This window comes from Nelusetta ayraudi, unplaced genomic scaffold (assembly GCF_046127955.1).
Source record: "Nelusetta ayraudi isolate G7.1 ecotype Tasmania unplaced genomic scaffold, CSIRO-AGI_Nayr_v1 ptg000011l, whole genome shotgun sequence".
NCBI lineage: Eukaryota > Metazoa > Chordata > Actinopteri > Tetraodontiformes > Monacanthidae > Nelusetta > Nelusetta ayraudi.
In genome coordinates this window covers 11,975,852-11,992,727 of record NW_027466061.1, presented here as the reverse complement: position 1 = coordinate 11,992,727, position 16,876 = coordinate 11,975,852, and the positions used below count along the sequence as shown (strand labels likewise).

General features: G+C 44.0%; 1 protein-coding gene across 10 annotated transcripts in view; it reads left to right on the top strand.

Moving 5' to 3' along the window:
- Positions 1-8,264: 8,264 nt before the first annotated feature.
- Positions 8,265-16,876, top strand: part of st3gal3b (ST3 beta-galactoside alpha-2,3-sialyltransferase 3b) — a 49,581-nt gene continuing 40,969 nt past the window's right edge. For 2 of the 10 annotated variants that reach the window (XM_076021000.1, XM_076020993.1), the window contains exon 1: positions 13,461-13,984. The gene's annotated coding sequence lies outside the window, so the exon portion shown is untranslated. Of the gene's footprint in view, positions 8,386-13,458; positions 13,985-14,410; positions 14,782-16,876 lie in introns of those variants that run through there. The other 8 variants (XM_076020996.1, XM_076020999.1, XM_076020997.1 and 5 more) reach the window with 8 other exon arrangements.

Genomic DNA, 16,876 nt, shown 5'->3' with positions numbered 1-16,876 from the left:
AAACACATCAACTGGAGATCCCGGCCTCTTCACTGGACTATTTTAAAGGCACGGCTTCTCTCTCAAACAACACACAGTCCAGTGGCATTTCATACAAGCTGCTTGACACTGCTCTGTTGTGTTGATGTCAAGTAGATGTTTTGTTTTGGTTTTTGCAGAAAGTGATTCATTGTGGGCCACCACTCGCCTGCCATTCTTCTTAGTGGCCGGCGGCTGTTTTCAGGCCTTTGTGCGGCTAAAATTAGCCGAGAGAGTCGAGTAGAGTACTCAACAAACTCAGACAAATGTGATGCGCCCAAGTGGACGGTCACAATGAACAAAGTGATTCTTATGTAGGCTAATAGAGAGCGGCGCATCATGACTGAAGGCTGCAGGGTCATGTGAAGTCATCTGAGGCCCTGTTTGAAAGCTGTGCTGGTTTTCTTCCGCCAGCTCTGCTGGAGAAAAGCTCAGTGTTTTTGAGGCTGTATTCAGTCTGAGCAGGGGGCCAACATGTGAGATAGACGTTTGAGTTATACCTCCTGATCAGTAGGTGTCGCTGGGTGGAAACAATGCTCTTATGGTCGGGGTTCTGGGTTAGCCAGTCATGTGGTCACAATGCTTTTGGTACTATTGTCAACCTCCAAACGTGTTTCACCTCTCAGTACCTGCTGACTGAGAGGCACACCTTTGCCATGCTGACACAAAGCACCGTCACAACCATCCAGTGGACTGAAAACTTGACGCCTGTTGGCACCATTAGTTACCATTGAAGGGGGGGGGGAGTATCTGGAGTGTAAATGAAGTATCTGTATGTTTCATCATGAATTTTCTAACCACTTCCTCAACTTGAAGATCGTTATTTCAAAAACCCTTCAGCCTACCCCTCCGTTTCACTGTTTCTGTCTCCATTAGTTTTTCTACTTTTGCACTTTTGTATTTAAGTCCTTTTTGGTGCAAAATGACAAAATATGCCACTGAATGAAGGGGAGGATTTACTGGACTTGACACTGTTTTAGACGCTCTTTTTTTTATTTGGAAAAAAAAAAGACTTCACAGCTAAGGGATGGACTCTTAGCTTTATTAAGAAAAATACATTTGTGGTCTGTGTGAGAACAAGCTGCACTCCTGCTCCTCCTGCCCCTCCTCTGCTTCCTCCAGGACCTCCGTCCTTTTCTACACTCTATAGAGTTGAACCTCATCTGCGTGGATTACTTCATGCTGGAGTTACTTTGCAGATATCTCACACGACCAGTATAGGTTCTTTTTGCATCATTTTGCAATGTGACTATAGAAACCAGCGGTCTGGACGCTCTGACAGCAAAGGTCCCATCAGAAAATTCCTGTCACACAGAAACAAAAACAAAGCAGGAACGTGCAATCCAGCGACCCGGGCCGTCTTTTTGTTTTCCATGCTGGCGCTCTTTCTCCCAGCATGCCTCACACTCCAGCTTTCATCCCTCCGTGACCCGGCAGCTGTGGCTCCCTCAGGTCCCTCTGGCCTGGCGCAGGATATTATTGTGTGGGGCCGTCTCAGACCAGTCACATGGTGGTCAAGTGACAGAGCTCAAGTTTCGCTCTGTGCCTTATCTGAGCTCTGCACACGAGACGCAGAGGCTGTTTCCCCGAGAGCCAGCACGCGAGAACAGAAGCAAAGATTGTTTCTTTTTTTTCTTGCGTTGGTGTGTTTCAAATGACATTCATCCAGTAAATGCATTTTATTGCTGTATTCTCACTATGAATGTTTCACCTTAACACTACTGCTGTTCTTCAGTAAACCAAACACACAACACTACAATGCTAATGCCAAAGCACCAAGAAGTGTTTTCCACTTTAGCTGTCAGCACAAATTATTGGCACATATCACGTGTCATGCCCAAATCAGGCAGCAGCACTCTATCAACTCGCAGCACGATAGTAAGAAAACGCACTGCATCACTGAGTGGACTTGATGTCAGCTGTCCAGTGTTGGTGCTTCACAGTGCATCGAGGGACGGCGGCGTTCAGCTTGTAAAGCCCACAGCAGCCAAGCTGTGACGGGGTGTGGTTGTTTTAGCCCGGATACTGTGTGGATGTGATGCATGAAGGCGGTGGTGCGCCGTGCTTTTCACGCTAAAGCCTTCATTGATGTCATACTTAGTCCGACCTAAGTGAATACGCCTCATAATGCCACGATACAGCATGACTCGAGAATCCAGTATAATAATAATAATAATAATAATAATAATAATAATAATAATAATAATAATAATAAAACTTTATTTGTACAGAGCTAAATCACAACCAAAGGCGTCTCAAAGCGCTTTATACAATCAGAGAGAACCAACCGGGCCCCTGGAGCAAGCAAGATGCAACAGTGGCTGGGAAAAACTCCCCTGTGGGAAGAAACCTAGGGCAGAACCAGACTCCAGAGGGCCATCATCTGCCTATGAGTAGTTGGGGTGAAATACAGTAATAGATGAGAGACAGAGAAAGAGAGAAAGGAGCAGAGTGAGCCAGGTTGGCAGACAGGACAGAGTGAAAAACAGATACACCAACCAGCCATTCGCAAAACGGATATGGATACAAAGAATAGGAAATAATTCAAGGCTGCTGTCCACGAGGGCTGTAAATGTCCATGCTCTGGAAGGCAAGAGCCTATCTCGATGAGCAATCTGCCGATAGGAGAAGTCCAGGTCCTCAGCGTGGTGGTGGGACGAAGCGATGACAGCAAGACCCCCAGGACAGCACAATCCAGCTCCTGGCGCAGTGGTCATCACCTGCCGGGGACACAGAGACTGCGGCAGTATCATGCATATCGAGCATACTATACAAAGCATAATGAGAGCTAGTTTGGACAGAGTAGATAGAGTCCAAGATTGATTGGGAGAGGAGAGTGATAGAGGCTCCGCCTGCACAGAGCAACGATCCCTGTAACGGGAGCGAAAGATCTCCCTCCACGGCGTAAGCCTATAGCAGCTTAACTGACAGTGGATGGAATCCAACTATAAGCTTTAAGAAAAGGAAGGTCTTAAGTCTACTTCTGTGTCTGCCCCCCTCACAGAGGCTGGAAGATGATTCCAAAATAAAGGTGCCAGGAAACTGAAACACCTACCTCCTGACCTAACTCTAGAAATCTTTGGGATAACTAAAAGTCCTGAATCCTCAGAGCGAGGGCTCTTGGAGGATGATACAGTTCAAGAAGTTCCCTAATATAAGAAGGAGCCTGAGAATGAAGAGCTTTGTAAATTAAAACTAGAATCTTAAATTCAATTCTAAATTTGACTGGCAGCCAATGCAAGGAAGCTAAGATTGGAGTAATATCTTCTCCTCCTTCTAGTTCCGGTTAACAATCGTGCAGCAGAGTTTTGGATTAACTGTAATGTCCTGTAATGTCCTAAGGGACGAATTTGGGCATCCTGCTAGTACCAAGTTACAGTAATCTAGCCTAGACGTAACAAAAGCATGGATTATCTTTTCTGCGTCTTTGAAGGACAAAAAACTTTGAATTTTGGCGATGTTTCTTAAGTGGAAGAAAGCTGACCTGAATGTGTAAGTATCACTTACATTAGGCCAGTAAAGCTACACTTCAGAGCATTTTAAATGAATTGAGCTGGCATTCACACTTCACAGTAGGAAACTAAGATCAAGGATATTGTCAAAACTTACAAATAAAAGGCAATTTTAAGACATTAGTCAACCAACTTTTAATAAGTCTGCCCAAAGTCCGCTTGTGTGAGATACAACAAGTTTATCCAGTGAACTGCGTATTGTCGCCATTCCATAGAAGACACCAATGAGACAATAATAAAACAAACTACTTATTGAAAATAAAAGTAAACAGATTATTTGCATTGTTTTTGAGGAAATGTAACATCAACATACTTTAGCATACTGGCACAGCTGCTGCTCCAATGTGCTACATTAGTTACATTACAAATTGCATATTTTTTCAGCAACATAATCTTTATGTTCTCCTTCAGCCATCGTGCAAGCTAACGGATCCCCATGTTTAGTTCAGTTTGTCAGGCTCTCATGAATGCTTATCCGATCACAGGATGCGGATATGTCCAGTTCAGCATAAGACCTTGTAGCTGGCCGTGGTGTCTCGAGATCTGATTGGCTTTTGCAACTGACTGTGTCTGTTCACTTACAGCAGACAGGAGCCTGGAATGTCAACTCTGAAGGCCTCAGGCAGATTTCATAGAACCTGACAACACAAGCTAGCTGGAGTATGATTGGATTGGTTTGGATAAAAGCTCTACCATAATATACAAAACTGGCAAAAGCACAAGCCAGTGGATATAATATGGCATGGACAGAATAAAATATATAATATAACAAGTAATTTCATTTAGATAATTACAAAAAAACAACAACAAACTCGTTTTTAGGCCAGTAGAGAAGGCCTTGTTGGCCCTGTCTGCCCACCAATGGATGCACGGTGTCTCCAGTGATGCAGGATGTCCTCTTTGATGTCACAGGTGACGGGAAGGTGGCAGCCGATGATGTAACCCGCCCTCTGCTGTGCCCTTTTTTTTTGTTTTGCCTGCAAACGAGAAGCTGCTGGTGCTCCCACCCAGTCGTGTTTGAAGCGAGGATGCCTCAGCAAGCTCACCTGGAGCAAAGGGAGGAAGGACCCGCTGGCCCAGTCAAAGTGATGGAGGAGGAGATGTTGTGACCGTCTGGCATTAGTACAAAATCCAGTCCTCAGCCCTCTAGTTTGTTAACTAGTGTGGTTAAAACTACGGTACAGACTCCAATCTGCACCGTTGCTCAACAGGCCTATTGCACAGCGCCCCCCCCCCCCTCCTCCCCCCCCCCCCCCCCCCCCCCCCCCCCGCATGTCACAGGCAGCTGTTCTGGTGATTGCTGCACTTCCCCATGGCAACTTGTTGTTTGTCATTGCCCACTGTCACTTTTCACCAGAACTGTGACGGGGAAAGAAAGTTCGGCAACACTTTGTGGTTTTTGTCGTAAAAACGTAGGGTGTGTGTTGACTGCTCGGTGGAATCTCAGGTCGCTTTTCAAATAAGGCGAGCCGCAACGTGAACCCCATGACTGGGACATGTGATGTGCATGGCTGCTCTTGCGTGTCCAAAGTCTTCATGTGAGGACAACCGCGTTGTCCTGTTTTTTGTGCGTCTCATGTCGGCACAGGAAGGAGGAAACCATGTAAATAAATCAGAGATAAGCGCGAACTATAAACAAACACATAAATAGATAAGAGTGAACGCAGGCACCGCCCTTTCAAAATCAACGTCAAGCTCTTCACCAAGTGAGACTATTAATAAATCTTGCTTGGTTAAAGGCCCAGTAGAGGCAGAAACCCATCTGAACGTCATGCAAAATGTATGTGGATGTGAAATATTACCCCAGCAATGCCTCCAGCCGGTCAGTGATGATGCTACCACTGCATCAGTGGAAGCAGGAAGCTGTTCTCTTCCTGTGGAGTTTTTATTCGATAAATACTCCACAAGGTTGCCCACTGGAGTCTGGGCTCAACAATGCGGATCTGAAAATGGGGGTGACATTAGGTCTTTCAGACAGAGACCACTACCTAATCTATTTTGTGATATGAGTTCCAAAAATAATCTTAAGTTTTGCATTGTGCAGTTTGCTGCGATCTTTGTGTCGGGCGAACTGTGTCTGCACAACACCATTCACCAATCACTCTGCTGCACGAGCACGTCCGCCCACGCTTTCACATTTTCTCAACTTGTCAAAGGCGATGTGGTGTGTCAGCATCTGGAGCATTTTATAAAAACATATTTTACTCTTTAGACTCGGCTTTCTCAGTCATAGTCCATCAGTATGAACAATCAACTGACTGATCAACTTTTATTTAGAAAGTGCAGAATCACACCCAGAGGCATCTCAAAGGACCTTGCACAGTCAGAGGGAGAAACCCGCAGATCCCTCCAGTCTAGAGCCAGCAGGTTGCTTGCTTTTAATCTGCTAACCGTGCTTATATGTAACTGCTTTTTAACCACCCATGATTATTGTGCACTCTATTAACCCTATACTATGGCCTTATAGTTAAACTTGTTCTGTCTATTTGTATGTGCCTCGATCTGCTTATTTTTTTATTTTTTAGATGTCCTTTTCCTTCAGGAAGCCATATGAAACATCATGGCAAAGTGGCTACTGATGAAAACCTGGTTTTCCACTTAACTCTGGCGTATTTACAATTTCATTTTGTTTTATTAATATGCACTTTCCCGCGATCAAATAAATTAAACTGAACCAACTCAACAAGTCAGATTATACTCAGCCTTTATTTACAGTTAAAATGAACCAAACGTCAACAAAGAATTGTTTTCAAAAGGCTAATTCCATTTTTTATTATTATCATTTTATTAATTTGTACCGGGTCTCTTCTGACTTTCTACTTTAATCCTCAGTGTCAAACAGAACCTCTGTTGAGGCCGTTAGGAAGCCAGAGAGTAATTTTCTGGTAGATGCATTTTTGTGATCAGGACCTTTTAAGGCCAGTGAGGAGCCTGCCTCAGGTCTATGAGAAATCTACTGTGACATGTGGAATCATATCATGTATAATGCTGAGCGTCTGGTATAGTACAATACTGAGAAACCTGCTGATTCAATGCACATACTCAGAGACACAGAGGTTTCTGTGTCTCCTGGTCACACTGAGCCAGATTTTTTTTTTTTTTTTTAAAGTGCTCTTCATGCACGTACGCATCCGTGCTCGGCGACCACCGTCACCAGTGCAGAAAGAGTGGGCGCTCGCTGCGCCCACTCTTGACTGACAATGATTATATCAACATGACTTTTAACACAACTGTGGAGGCTCCCGCTTCAGGTCACCATAGCACATTGGTCAAATATTGTCTGGCAATAAGCGGATCACTGGCGCACGTGCATGTGCTTAGGTGTGAGCTCAAAAACTGTTTCTGGTTCAGGGGGAACATCTAACGAGACCAGAGACGCTTAAACACAAGCTGTGCAACACTTTTCAAATGTTGTGCCACTTATTGATTTTATTTGACTTTATTCTTTTGGGATTGGCCCAGTACCTTTTATTTTTGCCTTGCTCTCTGCACTTCTTGTGTTGCTGAAAATGCAAACGCTAAATAATTTTCTTCTCCAACAAAAGAGGAGAAAGATAGTTAAAGAAACTGTGATTTTTGGCTGTTTATTTTCTGTATATACATTCCACTATGATAGAACTTTTCCTGTTGTTGCCACCTCATTAGGCCGCAGACTGCAGCAGTCTATGCCCATAGGTTTTCCCCGAGGGTTCTTCTTTATCACATGATGGATTGAGCTTGTAATCTTCCGAGCAATTTGACTTCTGTGAACACAATGCAGAGCCACCTGCTCTGCTTTCACAAGGCCAGTGCACACAGCTAGTCTAGCAAATGAACCGGGGGGTTAAAAGAAAAGAAATTGTCCTTTTTTTCCCCTATGATTTGGGAAACTGCGTATTAAAAATACAGAAGTGTGGAATTCTGTGGCCTTAGTTTAGGTTTTAGCAGGAAACTAAATCCAGGATTTTAAGATGGAGGATTTAAACAGTGGGCCAAATATGCTTCTTTTTTCTGGAGCGCTTTAGAATGTTATTCTATAATTCATTGTGCAAGGCTGCTCTACTGGAGACTCGGATAAAAAATAGATGTCTTAGAATGGACCTAATGAAAACCAACAGCAAAGCTTGATTCCTTTCATGAGTTTATTGCAGAAAACTGCTGTTCTGAATGCAAAAGCAACGGCAGACCAAAAATAAAGGATTCATTTGGGTTTTTTTTTTTGAGGAGGAGGGGGTTAAAAAAAGATCAAGCTTTCCGATTTTGTTAAACTTGTTAAACACTCAAATACGTAGTTTTCTTTGAGAAAGATTGTTTAAAATCTCCTGTCGACATTCATGCTGCTGTGAAGGAGCCAAATCCTCCAAAACATCCATCCTGTTGTAAGCTGATTAGCAACAAGCTGAAACTTAAAACAAGCTTCCAGACAACTGGTACAAGGCTCAGACTAATTTTATCCTTTTGCCTCGCTGCGTTGAAACCGAGACTGGCTACTTCCCTTTTGGTGCCAGTGGCAAAACACAAAAAAACTTAACAAAACAAAGAAAACTGGTTAGGTATTTTAAACCCTTTGGTTGGCCAATCAGTTTTTGGAACGGTTGCAGGTGGACAAATCTTATGCAACGCTGTTCTTTTCTGTGCTGTGATGTTTGTCTTTAATTGGGATGTGTATCAACATTGTTAGTTCAAGTTGATGTTAATGGTTACCTTTTGTTTGCACAGAGGACTAAGAAAACAGGCACCAAATCGAAGCGGGTCTTCTCCGACACTTTATTCTCAGTTGGAAATACAGCAGCGAGCAGTTATTAAAGACCTGTGCACCAGAGTAGACCTCAGTGTCTGAGCAGTGCCAGTAGAGTGGGGCGGCTGCGTTTGAAAGGTAAGCTTTATTTTATGGAACTACAAACAAGCCATATTTTATTTTTTCTGTGGATTTTTAGAGGGGAGAAAATACTGAAAAATAGAGCAGTGTCTCCCCCCTCATGCTACTGAGGGTCACATGCTCAAAGACCTTTGCGCTAAAGCTCGGCCAATGTTAACTGCCATGTGGTGCAGTACATGTCCTGTATTTCCAGCACAAGATGCAGCGCTTCTTGTTTTGCTGTGGGAATTTTTTCTCCTCCATAATCGCAGCCTTAAGATATGCTATCTGCACTGGCAGAGATAAAGGTTATAAACAATAACAGGATTTATTTGCAGGCCGAGGATGAATCCATGACCTTGTTAGCTCACTGGTACGCCGCAGGCAAGTAAAGTTGCTGCACGTTACACAAGGCTGCATACAGGTTGTTTTGTTTTTGTTTTCTCCCAAAAATGTACTTTCCTCATAATCACAAACTTACATTTTACACATAACAATGTGTGAGATTACACTTCAAGTCATTAGTAGTATTTAGTATTATTTAAAAGTCCTTAGGGTTCTATATATAGATGACTAAATGTGCCACAGTAGTTGAACTCAAGCGAGATTAAAGGCCTCTAAAAGCCTCTTTTTACAGATCATCGTAATGCAACATCGATATTCATGTTAAATTTTAAGCACTGAACTGCCACCAAAACAAAACATTTTAACCACATTTGACCGTCATGAGCCAGACAGTTAAATGTGGCTTCAAAGTTTTTTGTCGAGCATTTTGGGAGTACATTTGGGTCATTTATAAACAGTACTAGAATAAAATATAGAACACGGACTATAGAATATGCATTGTCATTATACTCCAGGCCGAGTGACACCGTCCGACAAGCTGATGTGTTTTATGTGTTTATGCAGCTGGTGACAACCCGGGAGAGGTGTGATGATGAGCACCTACGGGGCGCGTGGGGGCTTTGTCTTACTTTTAGTAACCGCTTCTGGCTTTGTGTCGAAAGAGGGGAAATTTTTTACATCGCAACACTAAAAGTCACCAAACAACTTGAAGGATCTGAGCTACAACATGGGGGGGGGGGGGGGGGGGGGGGGCGGCAAACTTCGCTCGCCCCCCACAACATGTTTGTGTGACAAGTGTCAGTAGATAGCATATAGGGTGAGGTCGGGCCCATCATCTCATTACAGGGCTTGTGATTTATTTCTTTGCAACATGAGCCCATATCTAGGAAGTTTCCCACAACTATGTATCATCTATGAACTGCACAAGTCTTCAACTGTTGGATCTCCCACTCTTGTGTTTTACTTTAATTGGAGTCTGAGAGAGACATCACCGCCTCTCCCCTCATGCGTGATAGTGGATGGGAGAGAGTAAACAAAAAGTCAAGAATTAAAAAAGGAGAGAAAGAGGGAGAGAGGGGGGGGGGGAGAGAGGGAGGGAGAGAGAGAGTCATATATTACACGTGGCACTCGCCAACTCTGCAACACATCAACAAGTGGCAGTTTGCTTTGTCAAGTCTCTTCACCGGCTAACTAAACCTTTGCACAGTTGCTGCTATCAGCATGGTCACGTTGGTTGCAGTGTGATTCCTCAACACACTAGCCATCATGCAGGCTTGTGTTGGTGATGCATACTGCAACAGTCACAAAAGCAAAGTCAGTGATTTTGAAAGAATAAACTTTTAGGAAAGGGCGCGTGTAATAGTCATCTTGAACTCAATGCAGGAGTGACCAGGTTTCTTTTCTTTCTTTCTTTTTAGCGGCCTTTGGCTTTGCTCCTGCGAGACACTAAACCAGCATCAGCTTTCAGAGTGTTTGTATAGACTTAAATCCTGCTCCAGACATCCATCTGTGTTGAATCCCGCACATCAGCGCAGTGAAGCTTAAAGGTCCACATTAGGATTAAGTGGAAAAAGCACTTCTTTTTTTTTTTAACTGAACCAGTCAAGGATAAGCTATATGATGTGCTGCATCATGCAGATGGGAACTACAAATCCAGATGATGTCCCTTAATTAAGACACATCCCCAGGCCTTGTGGCTCCTACGGGGCTTATGGTTCGGTGCGTGATTTGTGCAGTGTTTAACAATTCCTGCTCGTCTCCTTGACTCGCTTGCTGTGCTCAAACACAAAGCAGTATTTCTTTATTTAAAGAGTGGGCGATTGACACGAACCAAAAAAAAAGAAGAGCACTGTTGACACGTAAAAAGGCCTGTTTTTCCGCTGAACATCATTCACTGTTTCTGTCACCCACTGATCTTCTGCACTGTGAGTGGGCTGAAGTGGAAGGTTTGCGCGGTGAATGCTGCCTGGCTACACTTGAAGAAGATGAAATGCAAATTCGAGTGATGGGACTAATGGAATCACTGCAAGCAGTGGCAACACTGCAAGACTGGATGTCGGGATTTCACTTTTGTGAGATCGATCTGAGTTTTTCACTGCCAGGTTACACTAACCCGAGGCTTCCTCAGGGCAAGATGTTCAAGAGGTTCCTTGTTAACACAACCCAGTAATCAGCCAGTCACACTGCTGCAACTCAGTGCATTCAGGCATGCGGACGTGTTGAAGACGATCTGCTGAAGTTCAAAGTGAGCATTCGAATGGGGAAGTAAGGAGGTTTAGGTGACTTTAAATGTGGTGACAGGCAGTTGTTGGTGGCTGATACACTCTGTTCTGTGTGTGTGTGGGGGTATTGTTGTTATTTTCTCGAGTCAACACACTCTTCTTTGCACTTATCATTTAAAAAGAAAAAATTGTTGACAAGCAATCTTAACAGTCATAAATAACTCAGCCACTGCTGACAGTTGTCAACTTGCGAGAAAACACCCTGATTATTGGTCAGCAGACCGATGTATCAGTCCACTCCAGACCTGTTTTTTTTGTCTCTTTTTAAAAAGACAGATAGACCACTCGAGACAGATGTGTCAGTAATATCTATCCTGCACAAGCAAGAAAATTATTTAAACATCAGATGGGTTTGGGATGAGGGAGGGGGGGCAAGCTAAAGAAACCACCACTGCTAAATGTCAGAGTCACGCTACAGACCCCGCAAGGCCCAGATAATGCAGATACAGTGTGACTGCGGCTCTGAGATTGAGGATGTAACCGGTGGTCAGCTGTTAAGATCGTTGAATGTATAAAGCAAACGATCATTTCCTCTTGGCTGGATGGTAAACAATGGAAGTGAAAAATGTCAGTGGCAGTGCAACATCCCAGCAGCCCCTCCCTCCTCCTCCATTCTCCTCGCTGCCTCAGAAGGGTCTGATGTAAACAAGCGTTGCCTGAGCTGCAGGCTGCAAAGTCCTGCCAACTACATGGGAGGCGACGCCAGCTTTGCAGAGATTCCGGGACTCTTCAGGCTTGTGTGTGCAGAAATCCACTCTTTGCCCATGACTGTATTTTACTCTTGTGGCCCCAGATGGAGAGCAGCGGGCGAGCAGCTTGTATTTCCTGCCTGATTTGATTTCAATAGATCAGTGCGCTCCTCTAATGCTCTCTACGGCAGCCCTAACAGGACAGAGGTCCGTGGCCCCACCCGCCACCTCGATTATTAGCCCTTGTCAGATACAAGGCCTCTCGTATGTCGGGGGTGCAAATAAGATGCAAGATCCGGGAAGAAAAGTGAATCATCCGAGTAACTTGAGCAGGTGTGAAGAACGGTATGGATCCACTGCCACACAACAACCTGACACTAGCAGCAGGACACGATGCAGAGGCCATATTTACAGAGCCCCTCTGAGGTGCAGAGGCCCATAAAATATTAATAGCAGTGCTTCTATTCTTATTAATAAATAGAATAAAAGTGTTTATGTTGGTCCCAAAAGAAGTGTTGGCGCTGTTGCAAAGAGTGCAGGCTGATTATTTAAACCCGGGGGGGGGGGGGCAGGAGGCTGCGGCACTTGGATGAATAAGTGCCTGGCCTTGTCTAATAAAGAGTGGTGTGCCCTTCAGTGACATGGCTTCAGGTGCACTGCTTATTTTCTACACTCTCAAACCGAGGATGTTTGGAATTCCTGTTTATGCCCCTTGTTTATAACGTCTTGCAATTTTAGGCTCCTGAATCCTTTTCTAAATATTAACAGAGCTTCTCATATATATATACACATAAATATGGATAGATATGTTTCATCATGACTGAGGTCTTAATGAAAACACTACAAACTTTCAGTCAGAGGAGCTTCCTTTTTGAAAATGACAGCACCCTCTTAGAAACAAAACAACTGCCCAGTCGGTAGTTGTGGGTTGTGGCTAACACTTTATCATCATCATCACAATGCAAAAGGAGCTTAGCTTGAGCCAGTAATAACTGTTTGTTCTGTAAAGGATAATTACAGCCAATGTGTTCAAAAGGAAAATATCAGAACGTGGAGCAGGATGGTGGTCCATTAATGATTGCAGATCAGGTGGTAAATCTCTTATTCAGGGAGGGAGCACCAAGCTGAGAACTTTTGTATCGTTTTTAGCCCATCCAGGAAAATGGTGTTGTGAACTGGTTCCCCTACATCCCACTGTGTATGTCATTCATATTAACATACACATACTTTGTCTTTTCTTTCCTACACCGATCCTGGCTATATGTCCTAGTGTCACCCTCGTGTCACCCTCGTGCTTGTGGACTCCTTTGATCATAGAAACTCCCCCTCGGCTTGTGGTGTTAGCTCAAACACCTCGGCCCCTCTGCAATTCAAAGTAAGTTAAAGTAATTCAATTAGTTGGGTTTATAGGTTGTGCTATGTCTCTTTATAACTTCCTCATCTCATTCCTCCACTCCTGACATTTAGATGTACACACACACACACACACACACACACACACACACACACACACACACACACATTCAAGCTACTTTGGTGCAGGATTAGCTCTTGGGTTTGATACCCCCTTTTATGAAGACTGCATATTGTTTCGGATTATCAAGGAGGAACAAAAAAAAATCCCTCAAATGTCAACTGCAGAGTGAATCTAAAACCTGTGCTGAGTAGGCACAAACAGGCAGCCCCACTGGCGCTGGATACCTTGCTGCGTCTCTGTGCCACTAGTGGTGGGGGATTTATTAGGTCTGCTGCAAAGCAAATCAGAGCAGCCAAAGCGACGATTGCGGCCGTTTGGATTACCGGTTGCGTTCATTTGAAGCGGCCGTTACACACTGAGAGGAGGAGGAGGAGGAGGAGGAGGAGAAAGAGGAAGAGGAAGAGGAGGAAGGAAGGAAGGAAGGAAGGACGGGAGCACCGAAGAGCAGAGATGTTTCATGTGACCGACTGAGCTCCAGGAGGACCCCCCTCCACCAGCACTACCACCGACGCAACACTGTTCCTTCGTTGGTGGATGGGGTCGCCGTTCTGATCACAGCCGCCTCGGTGCACAGCGGAGCCGTGTGAGGCGGTCCAGCAGCGGTCGTCTGGTGCTGTGAGAGCCCCGGGCTGCTGGGGACGGATTTCATTGCGATGGCGTGGAGGGGAGAACGTACGCGGCGGTCTTCCCATCGACCAGTCTATGCTTCGGAGTAAAATAATTAAAAAAAAATAATAAAAAAAAAAAAATAATAATAATAATAAGAAGAAAAACCACAGCACCGGCGTTGCCCGTGGCCCTGAGGAATCGGAGGAGAAGACAAGGTAACTGTCTCCCGAACGTCCTGCTGCCGGTGGGTTGGAGGACGTAGACGGTGCTGCGCCGTCTTTTTCTGGGCAGTGATGGTGGTTGATCTGAGGCAACCCGGTGGTCCCAGGTTCCTCTGTGTCGTTGGTAGTACATGTCACTGCGTAGCCCTTCACATGCGAACCCAACCGCTCGGGTTTATTCGGCGTGATAGCAACATTTTGTTTGCCTTGAAAAAACAAACAAACATGAAAAAACCCTGAGTACCCCTGTACATTCGCGTTGTTGTACCTCAGGCCTGGATCAAGGGAAAATTCCCACTGTGCCAACGTAGCGCTGTTAGCATAGCGACTGGCTAACACAAAGCTAACGGTTAACTTCGCTGCCTCCGTTCGCCCCCTTTCTGCCCCTGTGCCCGTTTATCACAATATATCGCCGTTGTTGTCTGGCTTGTGCCCAGATGCAGTTTTGGAGGGAAAAAAACAAGAACAACAACTAACAAACAATGTAGAACCAAGGTGATATTTAGGTACACGGTGTACGTGATGGAGTCGTTGAGGTAACGGTAACCACCAAGTTCCGTTATGTTTGTCTTGGAGGTTTTTTTCTCCTCCACTCTCGCTCGCTCCCGTAACTTGTTTCGCTGTCGGCGGAATGTGGTGAGGTGAGTTACACGTCTCCCCGAGGTGTAAGCAGAGACCCTAACCCTAACCGTCGGCATGGCCTGAAACGTAACACTGTTTCTGGCTGCACATCGGCAATGAGGTCGGGGGTTTGGATGCCGCAACCGAAACCCGTTTCAAGGGAAGACGTGGTAAGTTTAAACACCGTGCACACGTCTATTTCTGGCGTGCGTGCGTGCGAGCTCTTCCCTGCAGCTGCCATGCGTATTGTCTCATTGTGTTGTGAGGGGCGAGCGAAGTTTGAGCCCCCCCCCCATGTTGTAGCTCAGCTCCTTCAAGTTGTTTGGTGACTTTTAGTGTTGCGATGTAAAAATGTTCCTCTCTTTCGACAGTTACACAAAGCCAGAAGCGGTTACTAAAAGTAAGACAAAGCCCCCACGCGCCCCGTAGGTGCTCATCATCACACCTCTCCCGTGTTGTCACCAGCTGCATAAACACATCAGCTTGTCGAGGTGTTCAGTTCAACATTAAACAGAGATTCGTCTCATTCAATGTGGCGGATGTCTTCTGGAAACGCACCCGGGAACTTGTGGATGGAGCGCGGTGTTTGAAGGCGGGGGGTTGTGTTGACTGAAAGTTGTCGTGCGGTGCTGGATGTCAGTCCATCGGTCGACGCACGACACACGACACACAGCACCCGGCTGTAATGTTAGCCAGAACTGAGGAGGCACCACGTAGAGATGATTAATAGACTCCACTGCTGATGGGTGACATAGACTGGACGTTGTTCTCGGCCTGTGAATATTTAACACAGCTGTTCCTAAATCCAAATGTATGTTTTTGAAATGCGTGCCTTGTTCCTCTTTGCCAACAACCTGGACTTTTTATTTATTCCTCTCGTGTACAGGCGCTTCTCCACTACACCGAATATTAAAGGGTTAGGGCAAGTTTTCATTTGCTAAATACTGCCAGAGTAAGGAACCGGAGGTAGACAGATGCATTTATTAATTTGTGCCATTTGCCGATGACTGTCGTCATGCTGTTTTTATTTGAGATGAGAAGTAGAAAGCAGTGTTTATTCGCTTTACAAAACTTGAAAAGATAATTGTGTGTCTAAGTTTACTTAATGAACGATAAACAATTTTGTTTGACAGAAAAGCCAATGTGATACTGCAGATACCTGGACCCAAGGGCGTAGAAAGGAGTTTAAACAAACATCCAGAAAAAGCTTGCTCAGAAATGTGTCATAAATAATTACGCTACATTAGTTGAGAAAAACATGACAGATTTGAATCACATCTTTTTCTAAAATTGCTATTTGCCTAAAAATGTGGTAGATTTTTAAGTGTATCCTCCTTTCCAACTCCCGTCATTGCTACTTCCTGCCTCCTCACTGTCTTCCTGCCGTCATCTGTCCCTTTGCTTCCTTCATATACCAGTGCATAAATGTAGACCTTACCATCTACCATGCAGTAATGCTCAGTATTAAACCTACATAAAAACCATGGAAAGTACAGCCTGTATACAGTCCTTCTTACAAGTTTCACCATACTATTTTTTGGCTTGAAAATAATCCCTTTTGGTGCTGGCTCTGTAAATTAAATCCAGTTTAAGTTCAATAAAGCAGTCATACTTTTGAACTAATACCAGTCAGCTGTCATTATCACACACGGATTTTAGTTGTTCAACTACCCAACCAGGTTAAACCCCTGTATACCTGAGTGAAGGCTACGGTAAGGCAGTGCCTATTCTAAAAGTTTATATGAAAAAGGCAAAGGCTGAATTAAACCACTGAAAACAATATTAAAATAAATAATATACTCCTTAATCTGTGGTGGAAAGTAACCAAATGAATTAGCTAATGTATTGTGCTGAAGTACATTTCTATATTTGCGTATTTGTGTCATGTTTTTGTGCTTTGAGTATTTACATTTTGCAGAACTTCATAATTCTGCCCCACTACATTTCGAGGGTAAATATTGCACTCTTTACCCCACTAGATTTATGTGACAGCTTTATGTTACTTCAATAACCTTATACACAACTCTTTACTGTTACAGATCAAACCAGTGGTCCCTGAGCCATTTGCTTTCTGGGTCTAAAGAATATATGTATATATATATGTATATATATATATATATATATATATATATATATATATATATATATATATATGTATATATATATATATATATATGTATATATATATATATATATATATATACATATATATATGTATATGTAATGTGTGTGTATATATATGTATATATATATATATATATACAT